This window comes from Carcharhinus amblyrhynchos, unplaced genomic scaffold, assembly GCF_965287045.1.
Source record: "Carcharhinus amblyrhynchos unplaced genomic scaffold, sCarAmb.v2.hapA scaffold_42, whole genome shotgun sequence".
NCBI classification, from domain to species: Eukaryota; Metazoa; Chordata; class Chondrichthyes; order Carcharhiniformes; family Carcharhinidae; genus Carcharhinus; species Carcharhinus amblyrhynchos.
The window spans coordinates 1,297,786-1,315,773 of NW_027649783.1; the positions used below are offsets into that span (position 1 = coordinate 1,297,786).

At 44.8% G+C, this 17,988-nt stretch overlaps 8 non-coding genes across 8 annotated transcripts; 1 reads left to right on the top strand and 7 right to left on the bottom strand.

Annotated features, from left to right (window-relative positions):
* The first annotated feature begins 2,433 nt into the window (after nt 1-2,433).
* On the top strand, nt 2,434-2,507 carry trnat-agu (transfer RNA threonine (anticodon AGU)). Its single transcript has one exon. It is a non-coding gene; the product is annotated as a tRNA-Thr (tRNA).
* Nucleotides 2,508-3,276: 769 nt separating this feature from the next.
* On the bottom strand, nt 3,277-3,350 carry trnat-agu (transfer RNA threonine (anticodon AGU)). The gene has a single exon. It is a non-coding gene; the product is annotated as a tRNA-Thr (tRNA).
* Nucleotides 3,351-6,045: 2,695 nt separating this feature from the next.
* trnam-cau (transfer RNA methionine (anticodon CAU)) lies at nt 6,046-6,117 on the bottom strand. The gene has a single exon. It is a non-coding gene; the product is annotated as a tRNA-Met (tRNA).
* Nucleotides 6,118-8,543: 2,426 nt separating this feature from the next.
* Nucleotides 8,544-8,625, bottom strand: trnas-cga (transfer RNA serine (anticodon CGA)). Its single transcript has one exon. It is a non-coding gene; the product is annotated as a tRNA-Ser (tRNA).
* A 4,876-nt stretch (nt 8,626-13,501) lies between these two features.
* On the bottom strand, nt 13,502-13,583 carry trnas-aga (transfer RNA serine (anticodon AGA)). The gene has a single exon. It is a non-coding gene; the product is annotated as a tRNA-Ser (tRNA).
* Nucleotides 13,584-13,911: 328 nt separating this feature from the next.
* trnag-ucc (transfer RNA glycine (anticodon UCC)) lies at nt 13,912-13,984 on the bottom strand. The gene has a single exon. It is a non-coding gene; the product is annotated as a tRNA-Gly (tRNA).
* Nucleotides 13,985-15,268: 1,284 nt separating this feature from the next.
* Nucleotides 15,269-15,350, bottom strand: trnas-gcu (transfer RNA serine (anticodon GCU)). The gene has a single exon. It is a non-coding gene; the product is annotated as a tRNA-Ser (tRNA).
* Nucleotides 15,351-16,090: 740 nt separating this feature from the next.
* Nucleotides 16,091-16,162, bottom strand: trnam-cau (transfer RNA methionine (anticodon CAU)). The gene has a single exon. It is a non-coding gene; the product is annotated as a tRNA-Met (tRNA).
* Nucleotides 16,163-17,988: the final 1,826 nt, after the last annotated feature.

The following is a 17,988-nucleotide window of genomic DNA, read 5'->3' on the forward strand; positions in this document are numbered from 1 at the left end:
AAAACTGGAGATCATTTCCAACATTCTTGGCTGCCTGTCTGTGTGGAGATTGCACGGTCCCCCCGTGTGTGTGTGTTTACTTCGGGTGTTCCGGTTTCCTCCCATCTCTAACAAAGTGTAGATTAGGCGGATTGGCCAGGCTAAATTCCCCCTTATTGTCAGGGGGATTAGTAGGGTAATTAGGTGGGGTTACAGAGAGGGATTCTCTGTCGGAGAGTTGGTGCAGAATGGTCGGTGCGGCCTCATTCCGCACTGTGGGGATCCTCTGCCTCCTACACATCCTGTCTTCAATCTTCAATGCCTGTCCCTGAATCCTTCTGCCAGCAGCTAATGCAGCAACTTCCCCCTGTGTACCTTGGTTCAATATGTTATTTTATTTTACACGTCTCTTACATCACCACTCAATCCCGTTAGCTGTAAAGAGTTAAAATCCGAATTATCCAGTCAAACCTTTGTGCTAAAATCCATCATCGACCGATCCAAAGCAGTAAATCTCATCTTCACCTTCGTCAGGACTCTCCCACACTTTCTAAAGTGTGATTACTGGGTCTGGGTACAATCCTAAAACAGCCGCAGATAATCAGAGCTTTATAAAGATTGAGCAGAACTTTCCAGTTTTTATACTCAGTATCTCCGGTTCTGAAGCCAAGCATCCAATCCGCCTTACAGACAACTCTCTTAAAATCGCCTCTCTCCTTTAAAGATCTCTCTGACCCTCAGCTCCCTCTGAGCCTGCACACTGCTCAGAACTGGACCATTCAGTTTCTATTCCTTTTCCCCATATCTCCTCTCCAAATGCAGCACTGTTCCTGAGTGTGGGATTAATAATATGTTTCCACTATAATATCAGTGAGAGCTGAGACTGCAGCTTCTGTTTCTCCAAGAGAATCTTTCTGGATAAAGCCGGAATTTACAAGGATTTCTGTAACTGATATATTATCTGATAAATTATCACCGCCCTCACTCACTCTATCGGTGTCTATCCCTCCACCCCCACTCAGTAACTGTATAGGAAGGGGGAATATTGTTGGATAATGACTGACTGCAGACAATCTGTATCTTCTGTTGATCAAATAGAGAGGGAGAGAGATTCTCACAGTCTCTTTGTGAGTGTGGATTAACCTTTTATATGCCCTCACAAACACAGTAATCCCCTTGCCTTTGTCAATTCCTAATAAGTACTTGCACCTCTGAGACCCTGGTGGGCGGTGGAAGGGTGGGGTGAGGTTTGAAGGCGATGCCGCAGGGTGCTGAGTGTGAGACCAGCCGATTTTAAAGCATGTGTGTAGGAAAGTGAAGAGTGAACTTGTCCGTTTGAAGATCACAGAAAAGCTGTGTCTGGAGCTTGGCCCGAGAGACAAGTTTTGTGTTGTCAGTAAATGAACTCCTGTAATGAAGACACAAAATCAGAAAGAGGAAATGCTGGAAATATTCAGCAGCTCCGAAAGCAGCTGTGGAGAGATATTCCTGTCGCCAGGATGTAACTCTCCAATTGGATACTTCACATTGCTCAGATCTGACACTCTCAACACCTTCCTGTAAGGAACAGGAAGGGCGGGAATTGGGTCTTTGTTGATTTGAGCAAACAGAGCAATGCAGCAATGAGAAGCTCCTCACCCCCCGGCGGCTTGGGGAAGGATGGGACTCAGATACAGGCCTCTGTCTGGGGTTCAAAAGTTGGGGGAAAAAAACGTATCGAGTTTGAAATGTAAATGCTACAAAGATGGAATTCAATTCGATTTGTGCACAGATTTTGAACCTTGGTGGATGTAGTCAGGATAACCCATCTGTTTAAGATGCTGTGTTCAGGTCGCAATCTTTTTTCGGGGCCTGGGCTCAAATCCCACTTCAGGCACTTGTTTTTCCTTCGCGAGGCGCCATCCAAACCCGAGAAATCTCTCAGCACAAGGGCAGCAGATGCAGAGGAACAATGACCACCGGTTAGTTCTACTCCGAGACACACATCATCCGGACTTGGAAACATATCACCGTTCCCATGGCTGGCTCACAATCCCGGAACTCCCTCCCTAACAGCAGCCTATGTGTACATACATCACATGGACTGCAGTGTCTCCAGAATGAATTCATCGCCAATTACTCAAAGACAATTAATTTGGACAATAAATGCTTCCCGGGCCAGTGACACACATACCCCGCATGAATAAAGTATTTTCTTTTTTAAATCACTTCGTGCGACAGAAGGAGCACAGCTGCCTTCAGAGCAGAAAACTGTGTGTGTGAATCACATCTCTAATTTTACACCAAATGTGTGTCTGAAAACAGTAAGTGGACCCAGCTCACGTTAAACCGTTCAATATTTAGTCGGATCGTTTACAGGTACTTCCCATTCTGGCAGTATCTCCTTTTTCACAAATACCACCAGATCTGGAACATATTTCCAGCATTCCGCTGATCCCACCAGCAGCAGTGCCAGGCTCTGTGGCTTAGTTGGTTAAAGCGCCTGTCTAGTAAGCAGGAGATCCTGAGTTCAAATCCCAGCGGAGCCTTAGTTTTTTTTTCCCCCAATGATGTTTGCAATTGTGCCAGTCACAAATTCCATTTTGCTTGTCAGTTTTGCCTTTCCCTTCACAGTGGATAATCTCCAACGTTGTTAAAATTTCGAGACTCCCCACAAATATCTCGACTATTTGTTGAGATGATCCAGGTATTTTCATCATCTTGCAGTACAAAAAAACATCTAAATATACTCAATGTTCTACCAACACAGATTTCCATTATTTTCTCAGGGAATTCCGAACACAGTCAAATGGCCTGAGAAACACACAATCCCGACAGTGCTGAAGGAGACCATTCTGCCCTTCGAGCCTGTACCGACCGTCCACCGACCCTCCGACAGAGAATTGCACATAGGATCTATCCCCGCAGTGCCACACACCCACTCCGCGCATCTACTGATACAAATACCTTGGGGACGAAGGGACAATCTAACATGGCCAAATCCATTCAACCTGTTCATCTTTGGAATGTGGGAGGAAATCGAATCACGTTGTTTCCTGAGATCATTTGTCTGGGTGAATTCAACTTGAACAGAACGACAGAAATTTGGCACCATCCAGGACAGAGCATCCCGCTTCATTTGCTTCCCATGTATAAAAACTCACTCCGTCCACTACCGACACACAATGTGCACCATCTACACGATGCACTGCAGCAACTTAGTGAAGCTTCTTTGGCAGCACCTTCCAAACCCACGCCCATTGGGACCCAGAAGAACAAGCGCAGCAGAAACATCAGAATAACATTGAAAAAGAGTCGAGACTCCGCTGGGATTCGAACCCAGGATCTCCTACTTACTAGGGAGGCGCTTTAACCAACTAAGCCACAGAGCCCGTTGCTGTTGTGGGTGCGTTCAGCGGAATGCTGGAAATACGTTCCAGATCTGGTGGTATTTGTGAAAAAGGAGACACTGCCAGGTTGTCGGACACTGGTATTTATTCATTGATTGTAGTTATTTATAAGTTGTTGTTGCGTGTCTGCGTTCCTTAATGTTATTTATCTTCCAAAAGAAATGAAATATCTAATTGAAAAAGATGTTACAATTTCTCACCCAACCAGCGAACGTTGTGTCAAACTTTAAGAAAGGTTTGTGATTTATTCTCGAGTCAGTGGTTTCCCTGGGAGCCGGGTTAACAGAAACAGCATGGAGAGATGGCAGAGCAGGAAATGTCGGTGCCGAAGGTGAATCACATCAATGAAGCAGCAACTGGTTTGTTACTAACCTGATCCATAATCCGATTGTGGTGGGACTCAAACTCACAACCTTTAAGTGACTGAATTACCATCATTTGGAAGACCAACGCGACACAGAGACACAGGCTGAAATTTTACTTTACTTGTCCTTAGATGGATTTTTGACGATGTGGAAACTATTGATAAATTCAATAATCTCAGAGTTAAAAGGTTAAGGACTGTTAAGAAGGACTTCATTGATCGCAATTCACCTTGGGACATCTGATGTCTGTTAAAACAGTTGTGGAAATACAGACCTGTTCCTCCTTTATACAGGAAATCTGTCCCTCACAGAATGATGCTCCCTTATCTCTCTTCCTCATTCCCCTGTACAGCTTGAAGTCTCATCTCGCAGGCCTGATAGTTGGGAGATACATTCTACTCTATCTGTCACGGGGCTGATCAGAACCTGTTCCCTGTTCCAGTTAAACACCTGCACAGAACACAACGCAAAGCTGGGAGCTGGAAATCTGACAAAAAAAAACAAAAATTGCTGGAAATGCTCAGCAGGTGAGGCAACATCTCATTAACGGAGATTTGTGTAAAACCAGCTCCTGAAGCACAGCACAGCGGCACAGTTTAAAGTTTCCTTTCATCCACAATGGATGCTCCATTCTATGATTTTGAACAATTCAAATTGAGAATGTGCATTGTTATTCTAGTCGCCACAGCCTGAAAACCACTTCAGGCATTGATGTCACACTTGGATTTTAAATTTGTAAATCCATTCTCTATCTTTTTAAAGCTACTGTTGAAACTGTATCCAACACACGCTCAGTTCTTTGTGAAAGACAAGGAGAATTGAAGATATATTTGGATAATTTTCCTTTGACTAAATTTGTACAGAAGCAGAAAGGCGGGAATCACACTCAGCTCTTCATGAAACTCACCCGCTAAGCATTGAAAGGTGGCAGTGTTTATTCAAGGGATAATTCTTGAACATAGAACAGTACAGGCCCTTCGGCCCTCAATGTTGTGCCGAGTTATGTTCAAACCCAAGATCAACCTCTCCCACTCCCTATCATTCTGGTGTGCTCCATGTGCCTATCCAATAACCGCTTGAAAGTTCCTAAAGTGTCCGACTCCACTATCACAGCAGCAGTATATTCCACACCCCAACCACTCTCTGAGTGAAGAATCTACCTCGGACATCCCTCCTATATCTCCTACCATGAAGGCAAATTGTGCGGAGGGTGTGGAGAGTCTGCAGAAGGATCTAGATAGGCTGGGCGAATGGGCCAGGAAATGGCAAATGGAATTTAATGTTGGCAAGTGTGAGGTGGTCCACTTTGGTAGGAAGAATGGTAGGAAGGACTATTACTTACGTGGCGAAAAACTGCAGCAGGCGACGGTGCAGAGGGACCTCGGGGTCCTTGTGCATGAGTCGCAAAAACCCAGCCTGCAGGTGCAGCAGGTGGTCAGGAAGGCGAATGGGATGCTGGCCTTCATAGCGAGGGGGATTGAATATAAAAGTAGGGAGGTCTTGCTGCAGCTGTATAGGGCATTGGTGAGGCCGCAGCTGGAGTACTGTGTGCAGTTTTGGGCGCCGCACCTGCGCAAGGATATTTTGGCCTTGGAGGGAGTGCAGAGGAGGTTTACTAGGCTGATACCGGAGTTGAGGGGGTTGAGCTATGAGGAGAGGCTGAATAAACTAGGCTTGTACTCGTTAGAGTTTAGAAGAATGAGGGGAGATCTCATTGAGACGTATAAGATGATGAATGGGATGGATAGGATAGAGGTGGAAAGACTCTTCCCGCTCAAAAAAGACAGTAGGACTAGGGGGCACAGCCTCAAGATAAAGTGGGGGCAGTTCAGAACGGAGTTGAGGAGGAACTTCTTCACTCAAAGGGTGGTGAATCTCTGGAATTCTCTGCCCGTTGAAGTGGTGGAGGCTGCCTCGCTAAATATTTTTAAGAAGCGGGTTGATGGGTTTTTGATAAGAGAGGGGATTAAGGGTTATGGGGAGAGGGCGGGAAAGTGGAACTGAGCCACGACAGATCAGCCATGATCTTATTGAATGGCGGGGCAGGCTCGAAGGGCCAGATGGCCTACTCCTGCTCCTATTTCTTATGTTCTTATAGTTGTGCTCCAAGGGCAAAACGTAGACTTGTGTATCTTTGCAACATTTACAGCTTGTGTCTGTCTGTGAGTAAATGACATTTCAGCGATCTGTTACTCATTCAAATGTTAACTAGTAACGAGAAGAGGAAGAAAGTTACTGCACCCTGGACGGAAATGTCAAATCATTTTGAAGGAGCCGTCGTGGAATTCTTTTTGCTGTTGCTAAAAGCGAAATAGCAGAGAATGGTTTCGATCCATCGACCTCTGGGTTATGGGCCCAGCACGCTTCCGCTGCGCCACTCTGCTACGTTAAGTCGAGTTGTGCATTTATTATTAATGGAGAATCGAAAATTTGGAACAGTATGCAATCTGGGCAATACAACTGAGCAAGTTGAATGGGAAACACTATGGGGACTGCACAGGATAATCCTACCGTGGGCAGGGCACTAAGTGAAGATGCGACATTGACTGAGTTGTCAGACGGAGCAGGGAATCGTTTCAGAAGATGCCAAGGAAAGTTGGAGTGCCAAATGTTTAATGATCACTGTACAAGTAGACGGTGAAATGCAGACTTCAGGTTGGATATTCGTGAGTTCTGAGATGGGTGAAGAGACTGTGGCATCTCAGCGTAGTAAAGGTGCAATGGGGATTAGGAAGGGTAAAGGTGTACGCTTTATTTTATATCGTCTTCCTTGATCTTCGGACCAAAATGTCTCACTTCACACTTCCTTACGTTAATTAAGTTGCATCTGTCACGTGTCTGTCCATTCCACCCGCCTGTCTACATCTTCTTGAAGATTATCAATATCCTTCTTATTAAAGTTCAGAATATTTTCAAGTTTTGCACCTTTGGCAAATTTTGAGATTGAAACCTGTCCATCCAGACATAGGTCAGTAGCCTCCTCCAGCATCTACGGACCTCCCTATCTCTGTAAAGCCTTCCACTCACTACAACCCTACTTATCTCTATAATTACCTCCAGCTCCTACACCCCTCCCTCTCCCTGTAACCTCCTCCAGCAATTACAACTATTTTCCCTCTCCTACCGCCACCAGCCACTACAACCCTCCCTATCTCTGTAACCTTCTGCAATCACTAAAATGCTCTGAGATATCTGCTCACAGGGCGTGGGAGTAGGACGAGTCCATTCAGTCCCTCGAGCCTGCTCTGTTATTCGGGAAGGTGAAGGCGGTTTTGTTTCCAATCTCCACCTTCACCCCTTTACCCCGTCACCCTTAATAACCACTGTTAACAAGAAGATATCGATCCCGGGTTAACAATTCACTAATTCCCTTTTGGGTGAGGGCAAGATTCCAAAACTTGGAGTGGCTTCAAGTGTTACTCAGCTTCTCTCCTGGGAGTTAAACTCTGTCCCTCTTTCTCTCTACCCATCCTCCCCCGAAACCAGGTCTCAGGGTTCCCCCAGCCTCCACCAGCAGAAATCATTCGGCTCTCTTTACCCCCACCATCACATCCTGAAAAATGTAATTAAACCCCAGAGAAAAAAGGCCCTCATTTTTCTAATCACTCCTCGTAACTTCACTCCCAGCTCCAGACTTCAGTCTAGTGAACTTTATATTATGTCAGTCACCCCAATGCCAATTTGTATGTGGCTCGGGTAATAATCCAGAGATTGTAACCCCTGAGGACCTGTTCTTTAATGTATTTCCTCGTTGCTGATGAACCCCAAACAGGTCCTCTTACACGGTCTTCCACCGTTACTCAAAAAGGACTCTAAATAACCATGAGAAATCAGTGAACATTTCATGTTTAGAATCCATTTCACAGAGATAAGGTTGTTTATCACAATATGGATCACAACAACTGGATCCCATCCCCACTCCTACTTCAATATCCTTTCAAGCCAATCAGAGATGTCCCTCACCATGGCACCGAGCAGGCAACATACTGTGTGGGACTCTCGATACAAAGGATGTTATCAATCCCCTAATTATAGAATCTCCTAGAACGGCTACTCGACTAGAAATGTGTTCATTGGAGTTTAGAAAAGTGAGAGGGGATCTCATGGAAACTGATAAAATTCTGACAGGATTAGACAAGGTAAATTCAGAAAGAATGTTCCCGATGATGGGGGGCTCCAGAACTAGGCGTTCTCCAGAGAATAGTGAAGGTGTGGAATTCACTGCCACAGGAAGTAGTTGAGTCCAAAACCTGTGTTTGATTTCAGGAAGAAATGAATTATAGCAACAAGATTTTTAACACGATTCTAAACAGGAAATTTTCACTGATTTCTTAAAATTATATATGATCCTCGTTTCCTAGTTTTCCAAAACGATTCTCCCTCCCTATTTTCCTACCTGAAATCTCCTTTCTCAAGCTGTTATAACCAGGAATGTCTTACGCCCAGTAATGAGCAGCTTTAGCAATGTGTTTGAATGAACACAATTTCATTTCATCAGAGCAGCATTTTGAAGTTCTCATTCATTCACTGTATTCTGGTGAAATATGATCTTTATCTTCTGTGAGTAATTACATAAGAATCTTCCTCTGATCTGAGACCTCGTTTTGTACTTGTTGCCCTGATGCTGCTTTATTTCTCTTTCTTCTCTCGTCATGATCTTTCTCATGGAATTTCCAGCACACTCAGCCCAGTACATCCCGGCCCACAGCACAAATCCACTTCTTGAAAAGAGAAGCACCGAAAGTTGCATTTCATTTTAGCGGCTGCCCTTCTAGACAAATTGTGACTATGAAACATTTCATACCACATTCGCTGCGAGCAGGGTTCGAACCTGCGGGGGAAAACCCCATTGGATTTCGAGTCCAACGACTTAACCACTCGGCCATCGCAGCTACGGCTTCGGTTGAATGCAGTAACATTTCTACTAACTTTATCAGACACAGCAATGATGCAGAGAGCAGTGTGTGAACTGAATGTGTTCATCTTTTATTTTGTATCTTTCTCTCTGAATGAGAACTCAAATATTTGTTCAGAGACTTGTTTTTATGTTTCCAAAAAATGTACGTTAAAAGCAAATAGATTCCGAATTTTAGGGGAAAAATATAAAACATTTATTTTCATTTCATTACCATCAAATGTTGCGTTTGAACTTTATGTCCATTTGTTTCGAGACACAAGAGGATAAGTTTCTCAATAAATTCCCATTGCGACGCCGGGAATTGAACCCGTGCCAGCTGCTTGAAAGGCAGTTCTGCCCACCGCGATATCACCAACACTCGCTTGGTTTAAAGAGTCGTTATTTTCATTCGTTATAATTGCGGAACTAACTTAGTTGCTGATTTCACCAGACACGAGATGTGTCCATAACGCAGTTTGTAAACTGAACTTGGCTTGTCTGGACAGGTTCAGCTTCCTCTTTACCACTGTTTCTGACTGAGAATTCATTGATTAGTTTTGAGAACTTTTAGAAAAAATATGAACAAAGTTTCCACGGACAGCAATTTTAAACTAGATTTTCCGTCAGACACACATGGATGATGAGAATATTGATGTGAATTTTATTTGAGCAGACCCCCTCCCCTCCCCTCCAGTTCTCAGACAGACACTGACTGGTTCGAAGTTTGTTTTACTTTTTATAGAAAATAAATCCCTGTCTCACCACCTGCTTTTCTCCTGTTCTCAGACACATTCACTTTCTACAAGGGGCACTAACTGGTTTGAAGAATCAGAGTCAGACTGCAGTCACCGCATTCTCTCTCCATCCCATTCTCTCAGTGCCACCTTACACCATATCCGACAGAGTGATTTGGAAAAGTTGAGTGAATCACCATAAGACCATAAGACGCAGGATCAGAATTATCCCACTCGGTCCATTGAGTCTGCTCCGCCATTCAATCATGCTGATAGTTTTCTCATCCCCATTCTCCTTTTCTCATTAACCCTGATCTCTTTATTAATCAAAAACTGATCTGTCTCTGTCTTAATGACACTCAGTGACCTGGCCTCCACAGCCTTCAGTGGCAAAACAGTTCCACAGATGAACAACTCTCTGGCTGAAAAAATTCCTCCTCATCCCTGTTTGAAAGTATCGTCCCTTTAGCCTGAGGTTGTGCCCTCTCTGGTTCTCGTATCTCCTACTAGTGGAAACATCCTCTCCGTGTCTACTCTATCCAGGCCTCGCAGTATCCTGTACGTTTCAATAAGATACCCCACTCCAACCCACCCCCCTCCCCATGCTTCTAAACTCCAACTAGTGCAGACACAGAGTCCTCAACCGTTCCTCATACGACAGTTTCTTTATTCCAGGGATCATTCTCGTGAACCTCCTCTGCATCCTTTTCAATGCCAGCAGATGCTTCCTTAGATATGTGGCCAAAAACTTCAAACAAACTGCAGGTGGGGTCTGACCAGACCCTTATCCAGCCTCAGAAGTACATCCCCGCTCTTGTATTCGAGCCCTCTCGACATGAATGTTTACATTGTATTTGCCTTCCTAACTGCCGACTGAATCTGCTCGTTAACATTAAGAGAATCTTGAACAAGGACTCCCAAGTTCCTTTATGTTTTTGATTTGCTAAGCATGTTGGTTTTGGAGAATTTAGAGATTCTGAGAACAAATACTTTGTATATTGACCCTAAAGAAACACAATGATATTTGCAGTCACTATAATAATTGGAGGGCGGTTGGGGGGAAGAGGGGGGGTGGGATGCGGTGGTGGACAGACATGATTGGGTCTTGCCACGGAATCTGACCAACAGCCCCTGGATGCAGCATCTGTGGCTCACTGTCCAATTGCCACAGAATCTGGTTAACAGGTGTGATCCTACATCACATATACTTCAGCAGTTCAAAAAGGCAGCTCACCACAACCTTCCCAAGGGTAATTAGGGATGGGTAATAAATGCTGACCCAGACAGAGACACCCACATTCCATGAATGAATTGAAAGACAATCTGAGGGGAGCGGCCCTCAGAGTGTTTAACAGTTACTGAGCTGAAAAACTCTAACTAACCCCCTGGAATCCGAAGCAAAGGCCGGAAGGAGGAGAAATTCCGTCCTGGGACCTTCTATTGGGTGAAAGTTTTGTCCTGTGAATGTGTAGATGTGAATATTGTGGAAGAGAGAGTGTATGAAAGGAGCGGGCGGGTCAGACTAATCCAACTGTGTTTGTGTGTCTGTTCTGATCATGAGATCTCCGAGTCTCTCTTGTGTAAAATGAAACGATTTTTCAATCAAAGAACACACCCAATTCCCCTGCTGAGTCCCAAAGTTAGATTTCAAGATAACGGTTTCTTTAAATACAAGATTTCAGTCGGAAAGTCTGTCAGCGATCGCGTGCCTCCACATCTTACCTCAAATCCTCAATATCTGTCCCTGAATCCAGCCACGAGCAATTAAGGCAAAACAAAATATAAAACAATGAAGCATATTTTTATTAAATAGGGTGGCAAAGCGGCACAGTGGTTAGCACTGGTGCCCGTGTTTGATTCGGGCCTTGGGTGTGTGGAGTTTGCCCGTTCTCCTTGTGCCTACATGTGTTTCCTCTGGGTGCTCCAGTTTCCTCCCACATTCCAATCGCATGCTGGTTAGGTGCATTGGCCATGTTAAATTGTCCCTCAGTGTCCCAGGATGTATAGGTTCTGGGGATTAGCCAGGTAAAATTGTACCAAAGATGTTCTTTCAGAAAGTTATTGCAGACTCGATGGGCCAAATGGCTTCCTTTTCCAATGCAGAGATTCTATGCATAAACATCGCCTCCACTTATGAAGCCAAGGATCCAATCCGCTTTCCGAACGACATGTTCAAAATGTCATCTCACTGTCAAAGATCTCTCTGACCCTCAGGCCCCTCTGAGCTTACACACTGTTTAGAACTGGACCATTTTTTTTCTTGCCTCTCCCCATCTCTTCTGTCAAAATGCAGCATTGTTTCTGAGTGTGGGATTAATAATGTGTTTCTGCTACAATATGAGTCGGAGTACTGTGAATATGTCAAAATTCACAGATGACACTAAGATGGATGGAAGAGCGAAATGTGCAGAGGATGCTGAAAGTCTGCAAAGAGATATAGATAATCTAAGTGAGTGGGCGAGGGTCTGGCAGATTGAGTACGATGTTGGTAAATCTGATATCATCCATTTTGGTAGGAATAACAGCAAAATGGACTATTATTTAAATAGGAAAACATTGCAGCATGCTGCTCTGCAAAGGGACCTGGGTGTCCTTGTGCAGGAATCTCAAGGAGTTTGTTTGCAGGTGCTGTGGGGTAACGTGTACTTGAGAAAGGATATACTTGCACTGGAGGGATTGCAGAGGAGACTCACTCGGTTGATTCCATAGATGAGAGTGTTGGCATATGAGGAGAAACTGAATAGACTGGAGGTATACTCATGGGAGTTCAGAAGAATGAGGGGAAATCTTATCGAACCATATAAAATTATGAAGGGAATAGATAAGATAGAAGCAGGGAAGTTGTTTCCATTGGCGGGTGAAACTAGAACTGGGCGGGTGGGGCCGGTGGAGGAGGGGGGAGTTGGTGCAGGGTAGCCTCAAAATAAGGGGAAGCGGGTTCAGGACTGAGCTGAGGAGGAACTTCTTTAAACAAAGGGTTGTGAATTTGAGGAATTCTGTATCCAGTGAAGCAGTTGAGGCTACCTCACTAAATGTTTTTAAGGCAAGAATAGATAAATTTTTGAACAAAAACGGAATTATGGGTGAGCGGGTGGGTAAATGGAACTGAGACCACAAAAAGATCAGCCATGATGGTTTTGAAGGGGGAGCCTATTCCTGCTCCTAGATCTTATGTTCTTATGAGAGCTGAGACTGCAGCTTCTGTTTCTCCAAGAGAATCTCTCTGGATAAAGCCGGAATTTACAAGGATTTCTGTCACTGAGGCATTGTCTGGCGGTCTGTGTCTCACTGCTCCAACTCACTCTATCCCTCCATCCCCTCTCATCAACTCTATATGAAGGCGGGATCTTGTTGTTTAGTGACTGAGTGCACACAATCTGTATCTACATCTGATTAAATAGAATTCAGCTTGTGAACAATATCACCATTTGAACCAGCTCTGGGTGAACCCAGGCACAGCTCTGATTGGCTGCAGCCCCCTGAATCTGGGGAACAGACACTGTGAGCATCGCCGGCCTCAGAGGCTTTCACAGTTACTGAGCTGGGAAACTCCAACTCATCCCCGAGAATCCACAGCACAGAGCGAGAGGAGAGGAAAACCTGTCCTGGGAGCTGTCAATCTGAGACACAGTTTGACCTGTCAATGTGCAGATGTGAAGCTGCTCCTTCCATTCCCAATCTGCTATAACCAGGAGTTCCTAACGCCCAATAATGACCAGCTTGCAGCAATGTGTTTGAATGAACACGATGTCATATCATCCAAGCAGCATTTTAAAATGATCATTCAGTGTATTCTGATGAAATGTATTTCTTATGTTCTGTGTGTCGTTCCATAAGAATCTTCCTCTGAAATGAGACCTTGTTTTGTCCTTTCGCTCCTGATGCTGTTGTTTTTCAATCTGCTCACATTCTGATTTCCCTCATGGAACCAGAGAAAGGGAACAGCACTGAATCATTCGGCTTATCTTGTCCATGCCAGCCCGAGGGCACCCAGGTGTCCTCTTCAAGCTCACCTTCCTGCACTCGGCCCGGAGCCATGGAGCTGAAAGCATGATGGTGACCCACATACTTGGCACCAAAATACCAGAAGGAGTTCCGGCTCTGGGGCAGCCGGAAGAAAACACTTTCTATGATAATCGCTGCGAGCAGGACTCGAACCTGCGTGGGGAAACCCCATTGGATTTCTAATCCAACGCCTTAACCACTCGGCCATCGCAGCTCCACGGCTTGTTGAGCTAATATAATCACCTCAGTAGCGTTCATACTAACTTCATCAGGCACCGTTATTGTACAAAGCTCAGTGTGTGAGCTGAAAATTGTTCCTCTACTTTTGTATCATTGTCTCTGACGGAGAACTCACTTACTGGGTCAGAGACTTGTTTTTGTATCTCGGTAATTTTTCATTACAAACAAATTAGTTCCGAATAAAAAGAAAAAGACAAATCTCTATTGTATTTCATTATCGTAAACTGTTGCGCTCGCCCTGGTTTTGTCCACTCGGTTGAAAACACAGGAGGAAGTGGATAAAGTTGTAAGTAAAGTATCAATGCGATGGCCGGGAATATGAACCTGGGTCAACTGCTTGGAAGGCAGCTATACTCACCACTATACCACCATCGCTCACAACGCTTAAGCAGCCCTTATTTTAAGAACAAAGAACAAAAACAGCCCCGGAAACAGGCCCTTCGGCCCAACGAGTCCGCGCCGCCATTTTAATACTACCAGCCCACCTCTCTATCCATGACCCTTATCTATTGTTTTTATGGCCATCCACGTTGAGGGAAACTAACTTAGGGAGAATTTATTACTGCCAATCAGCCTAACAGCACATCCTTGGGGTGTGGGAGGAAACCGGAGCACCCGGAGAAAACCCACGCAAGGACGGGGAGAATGTGCAAACTCCCACAGACACCGGCCCAAATCCATGTGTCTGCACAGCAATCAGTGATAGTCACTGAGCTGTCGTCTTGCCCAGTATCTGGTCCCAGTTTAGGCACACACTAACGACATGAAGCACTAGGCCAATCTCGAACAACCAAGAGCAGCCCCAGTACGACCCATCGCGTGTATGCCCCTCGTTGGACACAAGGCGGACCGACTTAAACCTGTGAATGAAAAGAGAAAAAACATTATTATCATCCCATATCCTTTTCCATTACCAGGGTCGTCCCAATGCTAATAAACCTTATTTAAAACAATTTCCTGTATCCTCCCATCTCCAACCCACTCATGTGCCTGTCTCAGTTACTCTGAAACAACTCCAGCGCGCCTGCCTCTGTTTTTTGTTCACTCCGTTTAAAGTCCGAGAGGCCGCGATCAGGTTCGAAATAAATTATCAATGCAATAGCCGGGAATCGAACCCGAGTCAACAGTTTGGAAAGCAGGTAAACTCACCACAATACCACCATCGCCCGCTCTGAGAAAGTAATCGCTATTTGCATTGGTTTTAATTACGGAACTTCCGTCGGTCCTGCACCGACAACATTCCCCCCCAGCCTGTATCCTCATAACCCCACATATTTACCGTGCTAATCCCCCTGACACTGAGGGACTATTTAGCATGGCCAATCCCGCTAATACGGCGCTAATTTTCATGGCTGAGCTGCCGATTCTGGAAAGATAAAATCTGCCATTCGGGCCGCAAATGAAGCTGGAGTCTGCTTTGGATCTTCTGAAACCACATGTTTACCTGATGGCAAACTCCTGTCCAAAACTGGGGTCCTGATTTGAATCGATCGTCAGCTCCAGTTTCTCATGGAATTCGAAATATGGGAATGTGGAATTGTTCTGGAACATTCACCCCTCCAGCCTGTGTGTCCAAACTTCATCTTGGTTCCGTGAAGCTCAAAACACTGAGCGAATCATCAGTTCACCGGCAATAAGGAGACAGAACAAATACACCACCGACGAGGATGGGATTCGAACCCACGCGTGCAGAGCACAATGGATTAGCAGTCCATCGCCTTAACCACTCGGCCACCTCGTCATGCAGCAACAGCTCCCCAAACCACCTCTTGTGTTTTAACATCCGTGACAAAGAACACATTTCTCCCGCAGGATAACGCTGCCTTTCTGCTTTCTCTTGATTCGTTGTTACTTTTCCATTTGATGTAAATCCAGAGAAAGTAAAGAGAGAGACAGTTCACCTCTCTGCTCCCGGTTCGGTTTTGAATTCACCGAACATGACCCTGATGTAAAACAGAGCAAGTGCTGTGAGTTTGTGGAGCAACAGGAGAGAGTCTGACCTCCCAGTAGAGGGCTGTGTGTCCCAACCACGGAGCTTTTCTGTGTCGCTCTTTGGATTTTGGTTGTTTGCGATTGTTCCTGAAATGACAAATTCCAAATCTGGGATAGAAATGAAATTTTAGGGATGACCCGATTCGCATGCTTAGTTATTTTTAATAAACTTCTCTATTTGAACAATGTGTGAGGGATATGATTTGTGCAGTGTCGGTAAAGTTCGAGCAAGGTTCGCAGTCCCAGTTGTTTCTGGGAGCCATCAATGGGGAGAGCTGACTGGCTGTGATTTAATCAGAGGATTCACACCTCAGGAGAGGAGCAAGACTGAGAATGCGGAGACTTCATGATCAATCTCAACTGACCCGGGAATTGATCCCGCGCTGTTGGCTGAATAAACTGTCCAGCCAATGGAGACAAATGCTCTGGGCTACTCATTAATGAAAACTAAGACCATCACTGTTTCTATTTGATGGAGTGAGTATGTGATAGCAGAGGATGGTTTCGATCCATCGACCTCTGGGTTATGGGCCCAGCACGCTTCCGCTGCGCCACTCTGCTCCCAAAGTCTGTCCCTCCCTGCTTATTACTGCTGCCCGCGAGCCAGGAATCTATTCACTGTCTCTTTTTATTACAAACAAAACCCTGGGAAGCTCACCCTGGCTGGATAATAATACGTAACATCACCCCGAATATAACAGACAGAGAAAAAACACACAGAAAAGCAGTAAAAAACTATTAGGAGACACTCACAATGAGAGACAGAAAATATTCGAGCAAACCGGCAAGACACTGAGATGGAGAAACTGATTAAGTATGAAAAGGGATTTTCTGTTCCACAAAGATAGGCCCTGTTTTGAAATGTATGTTCTGTTGTGTAACTGTGCTCTCTGCTGTGTAACTGTTCTCTCTGTTTGGAACTGTGACTCTCCCGTTGACAGATCTTCACTGTGGTTCTGACAAATTCTTCCCTGTTGTGTAAATGTGTTCCCGGTTTGCAAATATCATCCGTCTTGGGCAGAAGTTTTCCTTTTGTGTGAAATGTTCTCTGTTGTTCTGTGAAGATGGAAAATAATGGACGCAAATTTCAAGGCCGCCATTTCTGAGGCTTGCTTTCAATTCCAGCATTGTTTGGGCCGAATGGCCTGCTCCCGTTTCTGTTTTCTATCCATGGGCCTATGTGTTAAATCAGTGAATTTGAATTTCACCAGCTGCCGTGGTGGGATTTACTCCGTGTCCCCAAAGATTAGCGCGGGCCTCTGGATTACCAGCTCAGTGACATCACCTTTCATCCCTGTAAACAAAAACAGTTCATTCAGCTCAGCATTAAACCTCTTCCTGAGGAGATTAGAATTCCTGCCACAGAATTTCAATCAGCCGATTGATGCAAAGCATTTTGTCCTCGTTTGGAACATTAACAATTTATCCAGATCAAACATACATTGTGGAACAGTTCTGACCGAAAAAAATGAGATAAGTGAGAATTAAATGAACAAAGTTACAAGGAAAGTAATTCTGAGAAAGCTGTTTGGAAGAAATAGTGGATTTCAGTTAACGGGCGAGGGAATTGGACTTTTAATTCCAAATGTCTTTATTGATGTCAAATTTCGCCATCTGCCTTGGTGGTGGTGGTGGTGTGTGTGTGTGTGTGTGTGTGTGTCTGTGAGAGAGAGAGAGAGAGAGACTCTCACATGATCAATCTGTTTGACTGATCATGAATTAGTCCTTTATGTTCCCTCATAAACACTGTGATCCCTTGTCTTTGTGAATTCCTCAGATACACTTGTACCACTGAGACTCTGGTGTGGGGGTGGAGGGTGGGGTGAGGTTTGAAGGCAATGACACAGGGTGCTCAGTGTGAAAACAGACGGTTTTAAAGCCGGGAAGTGAAAGGTGAACTTGTCTGTGTGAAGATCACAGAAAAGCTCTATCTGGTGCTGCGTCCAAGAGACAAGTTTTGGGTTGTCGGTAAATGAACTCCTGCAATGAAAGCACAAAATCAGAAAGAGGAAATGCTGGAAATATTCAGCAGCTCCGAAAGCAGCTGTGGAGAAATATCCCCATCGCCAGGATGTAACCCTTCAATTGCAGAGTTCACATTGCTCAGATCTCTCAATCTTAGCACCTTCGGGCAAGGAACAGGTAGAGCGGGAATTGGGTCTGTGTTGACTTGAGCAAACAGAGCAATGCATAAACACTGTAAGCAGGAGATCCCAGTTTCAAATCCCAGCGAGAACTTTGAGGCCTTTCAAGTGATCAGTGCAATTGTACAAGTCACAATATCCCATCCTTGCTAATCAGTATTGACTTTCCCTTTACAGTGGATGATCTACAGAGATAAAATATATTTCGAGACTCCCCACAAATATCTCTACTATTTACACGAT